Consider the following 16,554-nt stretch of genomic DNA (forward strand, 5'->3'; position numbering starts at 1 on the left):
ATGATGTTGTGGCCATAATGGAAATGTGGGTTTCACAGGGGCAGGAATGGTTGCTAGATGTTCCAGGATTTAGAATCTTTAAAAAGAACAGGGAGGGTGGAAAAAGAGGAAGGGGTGTAGCTTTGCTAATCAGCGAGTGCATCACAGCTACAGAAATGAAAGTTATTGAGGAGTGTTTGTCTACTGAGTCAGTATGGGTGGAAGTTAGGAACAGCAAGGAAGCAGCCATCTCATTAGAGGTTTTCTACAGACTCCCTAACAGCAGTAGGGAGATTGAAGAACTGATAAGCTGGCAGATTTTGGAAGAATGCAGATGTAGCAGGGTGGCTGCTATGGGTGACTTCAATTTTCCCAATATTGACTGGAACCTCCTTAGTGCAGATGGTTTGGATGGAGCCAATTTTGTTAGGTGTGTTCAGGAGGGTTTCTTTACTCAGTATGTAGACTGGCCGACGAGGGGAGAAGCCATTTTGGATTTGGTGCTTGGCAATGACCCAGGACAAATGTCAGATGTCGTGGTGGGGGAACACTCTGACAGTGACCACAGCTGCCTCACATTCTCCATAACCATGGAGAGGGAAAGGAGCAGTTACCCTGGAAAGATATTTAATTGGGGAAAAGGAAGTTATGACGCTATCAGACAGGAGTTGGGAAGTACAGACTGGGAGCAATTGTTCCACAGAGAAGGCATAGCAGTCATGTGGAGTGTTTAAGGAGCAGTTATTGCGAGTGATGCACAAATTTGTTCCTATGAGACAGGTAAGAAGGAGTAAGATTAAGAAGCCTAGGATGATGAGAACAGAGGAGCTTCTCGTCAAAAGGAAGAAGGCAGCTTACATAAGGTGGCGGAAGCAAGGATCGAGCCCAGCTTTAGAGGATTACAGGCTTACTAGAAAGGAGCTCAGAAATGGACTGAGGAGAGCCAGGAGGGGGCATGAGAAAGACTTGGCAGGGAGGATTAGGGAGAACCCAAAGGCATTTTACTCATATGTGAGGAATAAGAGAATGATCAGGGAGAAGGTAGGGCTGATCAGGGATAGCGGAGGGAACCTCTGCATGGAGTCTGAGCAGATAGGGGAGGCCCTAAATGAGTTTTTTGCTTCGGTTTTCACTAAGGAAAGGGATCTTGTTGTGAATGAGAAGCTGGGATACGGACTTGAACAGAGCAAGGTTGATGAAGTTGATGTGTTGGAAATTCTGGCGAACATTAAGATTGATAAGTCCTCAGGGCCAGACCAGATTTATCCTAGGTTACTCCAGGAAGCGAGAAAGGAGGTCACTAAGCTGCTGGTGAAAGTCTTTGCTTCCTTACTCTCCACGGGAGTCATACCGGAGAATTGGAAGGAGGTGAATGTCGTTCCTCTTTTCAAAAAAGGTAATAGGGAAATTCCTGGCAATTACAGACCAGTCAGTTCTATGTCTGTGGTCAGCAAAGTTTTGGAAAGAATTCGGAGTGATAGATTTATGACTATTTGGAAAAGCATAGTGTGATTAAGGGCAGCATCCTGGTAAATCTTCTTTGCACCCTCTCCAAACCCTCTGTATCTTTCCTATAGTAGGGGCAACCAGAACTGGACACAATATTCCAAGTGTGGTCAGCATGGTTTTGTGAGGGGCAGGTCGTGCCTAACTAATCTTATTGAGCTCTTTGAAGAGGTGACAAGGCAGGTGGATGAAAGTCGAGCAGTAGATGTGGTGTTTATGGACTTCAGCAAGGCATTTGGTGACTTTCCCTGTAATAGGCTCGTTCATAAAGTCAGGAGGTATGGGATACAGGGAGTTTTGGCTATCTGGATTCAGAATTGGCTAGCTGACAGAAGGCAGAGAGTGGTTGTAGATGTAAAGTATTCTGCCTAGAGGTCAGTGTTGAGTGGTGTCCCGCAGGACTCTGTTCTTGGGCCTCTGCTCTTCGTAGTTTTGATAAATGACTTGGATGAGGAGATTGAGGGGTGGGTTAGTAAATTTGCAGATGACACAAAGTTTGGAGGTGCTGTTGATAGTTTCAAGGATTATTGCAGACTGCAGCATGACATAGGATGCTTAGCTGGGCTGTTAAATAGCAGATGGAGTTCAACCTGGATAAATGTGAAGTGATGCATTTGGAAGGTTGAACTCAAATGCTGAATATAGGATTGAAGACAGGATTCTTGGCAGTGTGGAGGAACAGAGGGATCTGGGTGTTCAAGTACACAGATCCCTCAAAGTTGCCACCCAAGCGGATAGGGTTGTTAAGAAAGCATATGGTGTTTTGGCTTTCGTTAACAAGGGGATCGAGTTTGAACCGTGAGGTTTTGCTAGAGATCTACAAGTCCCTGGTGAAACCACACTTGGAATATTGTGTCCAGTTCTGGTTGCCCTTCTATAGGAAAGATACAGAAGGGTTTGGAGAAGGTGCAAAGAAGGTTTACCTGGATGCTTGCCTTATGAAGAGAGGTTGACTAAGCTCGGACTTTTCTCTCTGCAGAGAAGGAGGAAGAGAGGTGACCTGATCGAGGTATACAAGGTAATGAGAGGCATGGATAGAGTCAATAGCCAGAGACTTTCCCCCAGGGCAGGATTGACTGGGACGAGGGGGTCATAGTTTTAAGATATTAGGAGGAACGTATAGAGGAGACATTAGAGGTAGATTCTTTATGCAGAGTTGTGAATGCATGGAATGCATTGCCAGCTGTGGTGGTGGAAGCAGAGTCATTTTAGGGACATTTAAGTGCCTGCTGGACATGCACACGGACAGCAGTGAATCGAGGGGTGTGTAGGTTAGGTTATTTTATTTTACATTAGGATTAATCCTCAGCACATCGTAGGCTGAAGGGTCTGTCCTGTACTGTACTTTTCTATGTTCTATTCACCTCCATATTCCCTACCAAGTTTGCATATGGTTCAAGTAATAATCTGGTTATTAAGGGTTAAATTTTCCTAGCCTTTGGAAGGCAGGTTGAAGGTAGTAGCAGTGGGATGGCTGGGAAAGTATCAGTGAGGTGCAGCAAACAAAAGTCTGAAGCATTTTCACCACTGAGGTTGTGTTGGCTATATACACCAGGGTGGCCAATTTATATATTTAAGACACCAGTCAAGGACAATGGTACCAGCTTGCAGTATTTTTCCAGAGGTGAAAATGCCACCCTGCCATGTATGAAGACTGCCTCCCTGAAGTGGATCAGGGCGCAATCTGGGATAGAGGCACCATCCCTCAAAACCTGGCTCCCAAACACCCAACCCTGTGATTAATCCACTCCCAAAGTGCTGGTACTGGTGTTGGCAAGTGGAGTCTCGGGACTCTCATTGTACTGTTGTCCACAGGAAGGTTGCTCAATGTCTCTGGAGATCCCCTTATTTTTTTCAGTTCTTAGGTCTCGATACTGTCCAAATAGGATTGTTTTACTACTATTCCCAATTGTTGTTTCCCCTTGCAATTGAATTATCTGCCTACCTCTCTAATATTGCTTTAGATCAAATGTGTTTTAGAAGTACTGGCAACATGCCAGCAAGCGTACATTTGACATTGTTGATGCTACTTGCAGAAATTTAAGATGGAGAGGACATCTGCAAATATACTTTCCTAGGTCAGTCTCATTGGCCACAAACTGCCACATATATTACAGTGCAAGCACATAACCTGCCCAGTTATTTGGTTGAGTGACGTATCTATTCACATTACATTCCCTTAAAACCTCACCTAATTCACAAATGCCTTTTATGATGGTTGTGTTAGAGCCAACTGCATGCATACAAAGGAGGATAATAAAAGCTTTTTTAGGTATTTGAAAGGGAAAAAAATTGTTAAGACTAAAATTGGGCCCTTGAAGACAGAAACAGGGGAATATAATTACAGGGAACAAAGAAATGGCAGAAGAGTTGAATTGGTACTTCAGATCTGTGTTCACTAGGGAAGACACAAGCAATCTCCCTGAGGTAACAATGGCTGAAGGACCTAACTTAAGGGAATTTATATTTGCCAGGAATTGGTGCTGGAGAGACTGTTACGTCTGAAGGCTGATAAGTCTCCGGGGCCTGATGGTCTACATCCCAGGGTACTGAAGGAGGTGGCTCAGGAAATGGCTCAGGAAATCATGGATGCTTATTTTCCAGAGTTCGATGGATTCAGGTTCCGTTCCTGCGGATTGGAGGGTGGCTAATGTTGTACCACTTTTTAAGAAAGGTGGGAGAGAGAAAGCAGGAAACTATAGACCAGTTAGTCTGACCTCAGTGGAGGGAAAGATGCTGGAGTCTATTATAAAGGATGAAATTACGACACATCTGGATAGCAGTAACAGGAAAGGTCAGAGTCAGCATGGATTTATGAAGGGGAAATCATGCTTGACTAATCTTCTGGAATTTTTTGAGTATGTAACTCTGAAGATGGACAAGGGAGATCCAGTGGATGTAGTGTACCTGGACTTTCAGAAAGCCTTTGATAAAGTCCCACATAGGTTAGTGAGCAAAATTAGGGCACATGGTATTGGAGGCAGAGTACTGACTTGGATTGAAAATTGGTTGGCTGACAGGAAACAAAGAGTAGTGATAAACAGCTCCCTTTCGGAATAGCAGGCGGTGACCAGTGGGGTACTGCAGGTATTAGTGCTGGGACTGCAGCTTTTTACAATATATATTAATCATATAGAAGATGGTATTAATAGTAACATTAGCAAATTTGCTGATGATACAAAGCTGGGTGGCAGGGTGAAATGTGAGGAGGATGTTAGGAGATTACAGGGTGACCTGGACAGGTTAGGTGAGTGGACAGATGCATGGCAGATGCAGTTTAATGTGGATTAATGGTTATCCACTTTGGTGGCAAGAACAGGAAGGCAGAATACTACCTAAATGGAGTCAAGTTAGGTAAAGGGGCAATACAAAGAGATATGGGTGTTCTTGTACACCAGTCAATGAAGGTAAGCATGCAGGTAGTGAAGAAGGCTAATAGCATGCTGGCCTTCATAACAAGAGGGATTGAGTATAGAAGCAAAGAGGTTCTTCTGCAGCTGTACAGGGCCCTGGTGAGACCGCACCTGGAATATTGTGTACAGTTCTGGTCTCCAAATTTTAGGAAAGACATTCTGGCTATTGAGGGAGTGCAGCGTAGGTTCACGAGGTCAATTCCTGGAATGGCGGGACTATCTTATGTTGAAAGATTGGAGTGACTGGGCTTGTATGCCATTGAGTTTAGAAGACTGAGAGGGGATCTGACTGAGACGTATAAGATTATTAAAGGATTGGACATTCTGGCAGCAGGAAGCATGTTTCCATTGGTGGGTGAGTCCCGAACCAGAGGACACAGCTTAAAAATAAGGGGTAGGCCATTTAGGACAGAGATGAGAAGAAACTTCTTCACCCAGAGAGTGGTGGGTGTGTGGAATGCTCTGCCCCAGAAGGCAGTGGAGCCCCAGTCTCTAGATTCGTTTAAAAAAGAATTGGATAGAGCTCTCAAGGATAGTGGAATCAAGGGTTATGGAAATAAGGCAGGAACAGGATCCTGATTAAGGATGATCAGAATGAATGGTGGTGCAGGCTCAAAGGGCAGAATGGCCTACTCCTGCACCTATTGTCTGATCGCTTTTTTTCTTGCTTGATATGCTTTTTAATGACATCTCTGTGAAGTTTCTTGGGATTTTTCAGGAGGTGTAAAGGGATATAAAGTTGTGGCTGTTTGTTTGTGAAAGGGCTTGATTTTTTTTCATTGGTTGAGTCACCTGGTGGATAGTCTGTGGAGGGACAGTTTGCTTTTCTTTCACATTTCATTTGTGAGAATGAAAAATGTGCTATTTACAGTCATGTCGTTGACATTTCAAAATAATCATACCCTTAACTGAAACCAGTAAAGAATATTAAATAATCCTCTTAATATTTGTTTTTGCACTATAGGAGGTTTTGGAGTTTAATTTCTGCTCATTTAAAAAAAACTTCAATGTGACTTCACTGGTGCAACTGTAACATAATTCTCCTTGGGAATGTTCACTCCATTTATGATGGTCTGATAGTTACATGGTCAATATTGATTGATTTGATTAAAAGATTTTTTAGTCCAGATACTGTGGTGATTTTGAACTCCTATTTTCACGTAACCAATAATATAATCATCATGCTACCAATCCTGCGTGCTGTAAGAACAGGATGTTTATAGCTCAGTTGGAAATAATTTGGCCACTGTATCTGCCAGATCTTAAACCCCCCAAACGTCGCATCCAATCTGAGATGAAATAATTACTCTTTGGTTTTTAAAAATATTTTAATATCAACATGCATCTGAAGTGGGTTTGGGTTCACTGCAACAAACATGAAGGGCTGAGGATGCTGGAAAGAGAAAAACAAATAACTGATGAAACTTAACAGGTTTGGTAGCACCTGACGGAGGAGAAAGCAGAGGTAACATTTCGCGTTCAGTTTCCTCCAGCTATTTCTGTTTTTGTGTGGGTTCACAGTGCACAGATTTTGGTTTGTTGCAAATACAAGGCGGGCTCATTTCTAGCTGTGGGCCGTGTGCACCCTCTAGTGGTTATGCCGACTCTCTAGCAAAAGCATCGGTTCTGCACCAGTAATGCTTGCACTTACTTACATTGAAGGGGTTTCAGAATATTCAGTAGTCGTTACCATACCGTGCATGAGAAAAGTTAGACCAGGACAGACTCCTCTTTTAATGCTAACAGGATTAAAGCTCCAAAGCCTTTCAGGTAAGCGGGTGGTTTAAGTGGGTTGGGGAACCGTCAGATCAAGTTATTAAAGAATATAACAAGTCCTCTCCCTCCCCCACAGCTCTGCGTCTGCGACTTGTGGCAGTGACCCAGCTACAGAAATCAGCTTATCAGAAAGTGAAACTTCCCTGCCAATTTTCTCGCATGCTCCGTGCCTCAGGACCTGAGTGTGGGCGAACTATCAATGACCTAGCCGATTTGGCCAATGTCACGGCTGATCTGATAATCCTGAACTCTCTTTCCTGCTTTTTTTCCAATTACCTCTCATTCCCTTGCTGATTAAAAGAATCTATCTCTGCCTCAGTAGCCCTCTGGTAAAGAATTCCCCAGATTTACTAAACTCCGAGAAGAAATTACTCATCTTTATAAACCTGTAACCCTTTGTGAGATTATGTCCTCTGGTCCTAGACTCCCCTACAGGGAGAGAAATAATATTTCCAAATCCCGCTGGTCACATCCTGTTTTACTTGTATGTTTCAACAAGGTTGCCTCACATCCTTCTAGATTCCAGTAAGTACATGCCCAACCTACTCAATTTCTCCTTGTATGACCACCATCCTGGTATCAGTATTCTCTGGACTGCCTCCAAGCCCAGTATCTTATAAAAGAGGTCCTAAAGTATTCCAGCTGTGGGCTAACGAGTACCTTCTTAAGTAAAAAAGGAGGTTTTTTTTCTACAACTACATTCCATTTGAAATACAGGCTAACAGCAGAGGAAAATCACACATACAGTGTTTTCAAAAAGAATGGGTACCCAATGAACACAGTCCACTGATTTCTCAGTGATAAACTCAAACAAGCAGACAAAATGTGTCCAGAATCCCTAGCCACTCTCCCTTACATCAAAGACATCTTAGAAATGACTGCCAGACTACTTAGCCCCCTTGGCATCATGGTAGCCTACAAACTCATCAACACACTAAAACAGCAGCTAATGAACGTACAAGATCCTATACAGACAACAAGCAAAACTAATATCATTTACAAAATACCTTGCAAGAACTGTAACAAACACTACATTGGACAAACAGGCAGAAAACTAGCCACCGGGATACATGAACATCAACTAGCCACAAAAAGCCACGACCCACTCTCACTAGTATCCTTATGTACAGATGTGGAAGAACATCACTTTGACTTGGACAACACATCCAAAGGTCTTGATTAATCTTGACAAACAAATGAACAAAATTAGTCTTGAATAACTGATCAAAGTTAGGGATGAGAGGCCCAAGTAAAGAAAACCTCCCTGTGCCTACACTTAAAGGGGAACCCACCTTCCACATCAGGTATTCCCCCAAGACCCCCCATAGGCATCGCCTCCAACTTTGAAAAATTGATCTTGTAACCTGAGAAAGAACAAAATGAATTAATACAGGGTATCAAACAGGGCACCGAGACCAGCGAGTTCAAGAGAAAAATAAGAACGTCATCTGCATATAATGTAATCTTATGCACCTTCGAGCCCATCTTTGGTGCAGCTATATTAGGGCCCTCATGAATGGCCTCCACCAACAGCTCAACCACTAATGTGAAAAGCAAAAGGTGAAAGGGGACAGCCTTGCCGATTGCCCCTACCAATGCTAAAATTGTTAGACCTTATACATTGGTGAGAACTGACGCCAAAGTATTACCATGAAGGACCCTTACCCATCGAATAAATGTTTCACCCAAGCCAAACCGCTTTCGGGTATAAAAAAAATAGTCATTCCACCCAATCAAATGCATCTAAAGAGACCACCAATCCTTGAACCAGTCACTGCTGGCACACTTGAATCATGCTAAGCAACCTAACATTATTAGAGGATTTTTAAAATCCTTTCGGCTCAACAATCCCCCACCAACCCTCTGAAGACTAACCTACCCAGAACCATTCCCCTACTATCCTATATTTACTCCTGACTAATGCACCTAACCTACACATACCTGAACGCTATGGGCAATTTAGTATTGCCAATTCACCTAACCTGCACATCTTTGGACTGTGGGATGGAACTGGAGCACTTGGAGGAAACTCGGACACGGGGAGAATGTGCAAACTCCACACACAGTCAGCAGAGGCTGGAATTGAACCCAAGTCCCTAGCGCTGTGAGGCAGCAGTGCTAACCACTGAACCACTGCTTGTCTGCAACCCTCTATAAAGCCAGTCTGACCTTCTTTACCAATAGAGGGCAACACACTTTCCAATCTCAATGCCAAAGTCTTAGACAAAATTTTATAATCAGAATTTATGAGCGAGATAGGTCTATAAGAAGCACAATCCTCCGGGGCCTTCCCTTTCTTGAGGATAAGAGAGATATTAGCTTCTCTCAAGGATGGCGGGAGGCAGTCACGGCTATATGAGTAGTTATACAGGTCTAGCATCAGTCCTGACAGTATGTTTACAAATCCTTTCTAAAACTCACTGGGAAGACCATCAGGGCCAGGTGTCTTTCCACTCTGAAGTTGAATCACTGCCTCCTATATCTCTTGTGCTGTTAATGGAGCACTAAGGAGAAATGCCTGCTCAGCAGACACCCCCGGAAGATCCAAGTTCCTGAAAAAAAGACTCAATTTTATCCCATTTATCTTTAATATTCAGACTGATACAGTTCAGAATAGAACCTCCGAAACACTTGTTTGTAATGCTAAAAAGAACAATGCAGAGTCCCTTGCCCTTCCCTGATAGAAGCAATAGATTGAGAGGCATTCTTCTTCCGAACCAGATATGCCAAATATTTACCCAGCTTTGCAAAGGAAAGTTCCTTCCTGGCTGTATGCTTTAGCATGGAGTTTAAAGTGGATCAAAGGGCTGTGAACCACTGCAGCTTAGTCACTGATTGCCTTCTGTAATATGCCGTCTCAGCTGCCTCCATTCGTGCCTCGAGCAGGCAAGCTACCCTTCCGTTGCTTCTGACTGGCCAAGAATGCTAGAGGGATGATCATCTCATCGGCCTTAGCAGGCTCCCAAAGAATGGACGGATTACAAGCTGTACCCGAGTTGGTGGCCAAAAATACTTCAAATTCCCTAGAAAAGTACTCACCGAACGTGCTGTCCTTGAGGACAAAGGGAGCCCTTCACCAGTACCGTGAGCTCATTGCATTCCCCTTAATCTCGACCACTAAATATACTGTTGCGTGATCAGGGATGGTAATATTTCCAACGGAACAAAATACCATCAAATCTAGGAGAGCCGCAGGAGTTAGGGGGGAAAAAAAAACAATCCTTGTGGCATTTACGGGGATTGGAAAAGAATAAAAAGTCCCTGCTTGTAAGGTGGAAACATCTCCAAAAGTCTACCAACCCCAGTTCCACACATAGATCACCCAACTGTCTAAATTGTGGAGAAAGCTTTGGGGGGCCTTTCGGCCTTCTGTCCAGCACAGGATCCATAAGGCAATTAAAGTCCGCCCCCCTTAATAATATCCCGCAATGCAAAGGCTATCAGCTTAGTTGTGCATCAATCAGAAATTTAAGAGGTTGGGTCAGAGGACATTCAAAAGACCATATTCCTCGCCATGTATTTGTACCTCAAGGATAACAAACCAACCATAATCATCTTTAACACAATCTATTAAATTAAATGGAAGAATCTTCCCGACGAGTATAGCCCCCCCTCCCCCCAGTGTTAAAGGACAAGAAAAACACCTGATCAAACCCACCCTGCTGTAACTTCAAGTGTTCCTTGTCATTAAGGAGAGTCTCCTGCAACAGGGTAACTTCCATGCATTCCTTTTTAAGGCTTGACAACACTTTTCCCTTTTAACTGGCGAATCGATTCTTGTAATATTTCAGGTGCACCATTTAAGAACACTGCTAGCCATGATCCTTTACAACCACCTTTGACCTGCCAAGAGGAAGAAGTCAACTTATAGCACGCTGGGCATTTACAAAAGACCGAAGTCTATTTATGAAAAACCAGAGCACTAAACTGGGCGGCATGGTGGCACAGTGGTTAGCACTGCTGCCTCACAGCGCCTGAGACCCGGGTTCAATTCCCGACTCAAGCGACTGACTGTGTGGAGTTTGCACGTTCTCCCCGTGTCTGCGTGGGTTTCCTCCGGGTGCTCCGGTTTCCTCCCACACTCCAAAAGATGTGCAGGTCAGGTGAATCGGCTATGCTAAATTGCCCGTAGTGTTAGGTAAGGGGTAAATGTAGGGGTATGGGTGGGTTGCGCTTCGGCGGGTCGGTATGGACTTGTTGGGCCAAAGGGCCTGTTTCCACACTGTAATCTAATCTAATCTAAACTAACTACAAAACACAAAAGGTGCTTACACATCTCCATTCCCCCATCCAGCTCGAGCCGTACCCCCAACCCAAGCAATAGAAGGAAACAGACAAAATAAGCACTCTTGTGGAAGAGTGGTGCTGGAAGACCACAGCAGTTCAGGCAGCATCCGAGGAGCAGTAAAATCGACGTTTCGGGCAAAAGCCCTTCATCAGGAATAAAGGCAGAGAGCCTGAAGCGTGGAGAGATAAGCTAGAGGAGGGTGGGGGTGGACGTAGACAAAGTAGCATAGAGTACAATAGGTGAGTGGGGGAGGGGGTGAAGGTGATAGGTCGGGGGCGGGGGGAGTGGATAGGTGGAAAAGATAGGCAGGTAGGTCAAGTCATGGGGACAGTGCTGAGCTGGAAGTTTGGAACTAAGGTGAGGTGGGGGAAGGGGAAAAGAGGAAACTGTTGAAGTCCACATTGATGCCCTGGTGTTGAAGTGTTCCGAAGCGGAAGATGAGGCGTTCTTCCTCCAGGCGTCTGGTGGTGAGGGAGCGGCGTGAAGGAGGCCCAGGACCTCCATGTCCTTGGCAGAGTGGGAGGGGGAGTTGAAATGTTGGGCCACAGGGCAGTGTGGTTGATTAGTGCGGGTGTCTCGGACATGTTCCCTAACGCGCTCTGCTAGGAGGCGTCCAGTCTCCCCAATGTAGAGGAGACCGCATCGGGAGCAACGGATACAATAAATGATATTAGTGAATGTGCAGGCAAAACTTTGATGGATGTGGAAGGCTCCTTTAGGGCCTTGGATGGAGGTGAGTGGGGAGGTGGGGGTGCAGGTTTTGCAGGGGAAGGTGCCAGGTGGGTTGTAGGGGAACGTGGACCTGACCAGATAGTCATGGAGGGAACAGTCTTTGCGGACGGCGGAAAGGGGTGGGGAGGGAAATATATCCCTGGTGGTGGGGTCTTTTTGGAGGTGGCGGAAATGTCAGAGGATTATTTGGTTTATGCGAAGGTTGGTAGGGTGGAAGGTGAGTACCAGGGGTATTCTGTCCTTGTTACGGTTGGAGGGGTGGGGTCTGAGGGCAGAAGTGCAGAATGTGGACGAGATTCTTTGGAGGGCATCTTTAACCACGTGGGAAGGGAAATTGCGGTCTCTAAAGGAGGCCGCCATCTGATGTGTTCTGTGGTGGAACTGGTCCTCCTGGGAGCAGATACGGTGGAGGCGGAGGAATTGGGAATACGGGATGGCATTTTTGCAAGAGGTAGGGTGGGAAGAGGTGTAATCCAGGTAGCTGTGGGAGTTGGGTTTGTAAAAAACGTCAGTGTCAAGTTGGTCGTCATTAATGGAAATGGAGAGGTCTAGGAAGGGGAGGGAGGTGTCAGAGATGGTCCAGGTAAATTTAAGGTCAGGGTGGAATGTGTTGGTGAAGTTGATGAATTGCTCAACCTCCTCGCAGGAGCATGAGGTGGCGCCGATGCAGTCATCAATGTAGCGGAGGAAGAGGTGGGGAGTGGTGCCGGTGTAATTACGGAAGATCAACTGTTCTACGTAGTCAACAAAGAGACAGGCATATCTGGGGCCCATGGCTACCCCTTTGGTCTGGAGGAAGTGGGAGGATTCGAAGGAAAAATTGTTAAGGGCGAGGACCAGTCGGCCAAATGAATGAGTGTCTCGGTGGAAGGGTACTGTTGGGGATGTCAGGAGAGGAAAAAATGTAGGGCTTGAGGCCCTGATCATGGTGGATGGAGTTGTAGAGGGGTTGGATATCCATGGTGAAGATGAGGCGTTGGGGGCCGGGGAAATGGAGGTCTTGGAGGAGGTGGAGGGCGTGGGTGGTGTCTCGAATGTATGTGCGGAGTTCCTGGACTAGGGGGAATAGGACAGTGTCGAGGTAGGTAGAGATGAGCTCAGTGGCACAGGAGCATGCTGAGACAATGGGTTGGTCAGGGTGGTCAGGCTTGTAGATCTTGGGAAGGAGGTAGAACCATGCAGTGCAGGGTTCCCGGACGATGAGGTTGGAAGCTGTGGGTGGGAGATCTCCTGAGGTGATGAGGTTCTATATGTTCTGGGAGATGGTTTGGTGATGGGGGGTGGGGCCATGGTCGAGGGGGCGGTAGGGAGAGGTGTCCTCGAGTTGGCGTTTGGCTTCAGCGGTGTAGAGGTCAGTGTGCCACTGTGCCCACCCCCAACTATATACCAACACCAATTCTAATCAGAGGAAAATAAACACACCAACAGCTTCTTCAAAGGTAACATTACAAGAAACCTAGCAAGAGAAAAAAATCATTTTCCATGTCTATAAATCCATCCGAATTATTTTAAAGTGTGTGAGAAGTTTTTAATTTGTTCTAAGAAGTCAAACGATCACTCCATCTCTTCGTTAATAATACGAAGCACCTCTGGGTATCTCATCGAATATTGAACACCAAGGTCCTTTAATTTTCTCTTGACCTCATCAAATTATTTCCTTTATTGGATTGCTGCAGCAGAAAAATCCTGGAAAAAACATTATCTTAGTTCCCTGATAAATCAGGGCCTGTGGATCTTTCCAAATCCATCTTAGCAGGACTTACATAAGGTAAGGTCCTAGGGAGCATTGCTGAGCAAAGAGACCGTGTAGTGCAGGTTTATAGCTCCTTGAAAGTAGAATCACAAGTAGATAGAATAGTGAAGGCGGCATTTGGTATGCTTTCCTTTATTGGTCAGAACATTGAGTACAGGAGTTGGGAGGTCATGTTGCAGCTGTACAGCACACTGGTTAGGCCACTGTTGGAATATTGCATGCAATTCTGGTCTCCTTCCTATCGGAAAGATGTTGTGAAACTTGAAAGAGTTCAAAAAAGATTTACAAGGAGGCTGCAAGGATTGGATGATTTGAGCTATAGGGAGAGCTTGAGTAGGCTAGAGCTGTTTTCTGTGGAGCGGAGGCTGAGGGGTGACCTTAAAGAGGTTTATAAAGTCACGAGAGGCATGGATAGTATAAATAGACAAAGTCTTTTTACTGGGGTGGGGGAAGACCAGAACTAGAGGGCACAGGTCGAGGGTGAGAGGGGAAAGGCATAAAAGAGACCTACTGGGCAACCTTTTCATGCAGCATCCGCTGCACCCGATGTGGGCTCCTATACATTGGGGAGACAGGCCGCCTACTTGCGGAATATTTCAGAGAACACCTCTGGGACACCAGGACCAACCAACCCAACCGCCCCGTGGCTCAACACTAACTTCCCCCTCCTACTCCGCCAAGGACATGCAGGTCCTTGGCCTCCTCCATCGCCAGACCATGGCAACACAACACCTGGAGGAAGAGCGCCTCATCTTCCTAGGAAGCACCTAGGAACCCTCCAACCACAAGGGATGAATGCAGATTTCTCCAGCTTCCTCATTTCCCCTCTCTTCCCACCCCCCCCCCCCCCCACCCTTATCTCAGTCCCAACCCTCAGACTCAGCACCGGCTTCTTGACCTGCAATCTTCTTTCCGACATCTCCGCCCCCACCCCCTCTCCGGCCTATCACCCTCACCTTAACCTGCTCCCACCTATCGCATTCCCAACGCCCCTCCCCCAAGTCCCTTCTTCAGGAATGAGGAAGGGTGTGCCAAGCAGGCTAAGATAAAAGTTAGGGAGAAGGGCTTATGCCCGAAACATCTATTCTCCTGCTCCTTAGATGCTGCCTGACCTGCTGCGCTTTTCCAGCAACACATTTTTCAGCTCTGATCTCCAGCATCTGCAGTCCTCACTTTCTCCTATGGAATGAGCTGCCAAAGGAAGTGGTGGAGGCTGGTACAATTGCAACATTTAAGAGGCATTTGGATGGGTATATAAATAGGAAGGGTTTGGAGGGATATGGGCCGGGTGATGGCAGGTGGGACTAGATTGGGTTGGGATATCTGGTCAGCCTGTACAAGTTGGACCAAAGGGTTTGTTTCAATCTCTATGACTAAGATTCCAGGACTCTCTGCTTGCTCCTGTAACTTTGAAATTGTACCAGGACCAGGGCACTGATCCAGACCTGATCTGTGCACCGTAACCTGGTGAGCTCTGTCAACCTTCACCCGGTCTGCGTCGGCATCGCAGCCAAGAAACTCTGGCAGCCAGTCTTCAAAAAAGCTTGCTAGCTGCCCACCTTCCACTTCCTCAGACACCCCATCAACCTAGATTATTTTCCTCTGACCTCGATTTTCCAAATCATCGACCTGTTCAGTCAAGGCATGGACCTGTTTTATGAGGGTCTTGATCTGCCACGCCAAGGACCTGACCTCTGTCTCAGACGTTGCGGCCCACCATTCAACCTCTTCAACTCACTTCCTGAGCTCTTCCAACTCCTTCTCATGCTTTTGTAGCATGATCGAAATCGGCTCTAGCCAAGTACGATTGTCTTCCAACAATCCCTTGATCATTCCTCAGATCGCCATGAGTTCTTCAGTGACATTCCGCTGTGCAGGTACCTCTTTCTCTGCTGCCGAGAGGGGAGCTGCTGCATTCGCAGTCGCGGGTTTGTCCAATGTCTTTGGCAAGTGTCCCATGTTTTGGGGCTTGGCTGTATGAGTCATAGAGATGTACAGCATAGAAACAGACCCTTCGGTCCAACCCATCCACGCCGACCAGATATCCCAACCCAATCTAGTCTCACCTGCCAGCACCTGGCCCATATCCCTCCAAACCCTTCCTATTCATATACCCATCCAAATGCCTTTTAAATGTTGCAATTGTACCAGCCTCCACCACTTCCTCTGGCAGCTCATTCCATACACGTACCACCCTCTGTGTGAAAAAGTTGCCCTGTAGGTCTCTTATATCTTACCCCTCTCACCCTAAACCTATGCCCTCTAGTTCTGGACTCCCCAACCCCAGGGAAAATACTTTATTTACCCTATCCATGCCCCTCATGATTTTGTAAACCTCTATAAGGTCACCCCTCAGCCTCCGATGATCCAGGGAAAACAGCCCAGCCTGTTCAGCCGCTCCCTATAGCTCAAGCCCCCCAACCCTGGCAACATCCTTGTAAATTTTTGCTGAACCCTTTCAAGTTTCACAACATCTTTCTGATAGGAAGGAGACCAGAATTGCACAATTCCATGCTGTGAACTTTGCCCAACAGTTCCTCCAAAATCAGTTGTGAATTTCACTGTTTGTTAATTTTCCCAGGTGCACTCCGATGTCCAGCGATACATGAATTCAAACATCTAAGGCACCAACTGTGCAGGTTCTCTCTCTCTCTCTCTCCTGCACTGTCCTCACCATGTGCTTCCTTTGTCTGTTCTTCTCCCTTTTAAAACTGCTGTCGGATGCTTTCCTTTTGTCATCCCCACTCACTCAAAAAGGATTTACAGTAGAACCTCTACTATATGAACATCAACCATCCGAATCCTGGACCATCTGAACAAAGTCCCAAGGCCCTGCCAAAATAACGAGGTAAAAACAATAACTGCAGATGCTGGAAACCAGATTCTGGATCAGTGGTGCTGGAAGAGCACAGCAATTCAGGCAGCATCCAACAAGCAGCGATGAAGGGCTTTTGCCCGAAACGTTGATTTCGCTGCTCGTTGGATGCTGCCTGAATTGCTGTGCTCTTCCAGCACCACTGATCCAGAACCTGCCAAAACAACACCAGGCAACCCAGCATTCAGTTATCAGTTAAATGGCATTATGACGTGCACTGCCAGATAACCAG

This window comes from Chiloscyllium plagiosum, unplaced genomic scaffold (genome assembly GCF_037043375.1).
Source record: "Chiloscyllium plagiosum isolate Xiang-an unplaced genomic scaffold, Cpla_swu_hap1 HiC_scaffold_5, whole genome shotgun sequence".
NCBI classification, from domain to species: Eukaryota; Metazoa; Chordata; class Chondrichthyes; order Orectolobiformes; family Hemiscylliidae; genus Chiloscyllium; species Chiloscyllium plagiosum.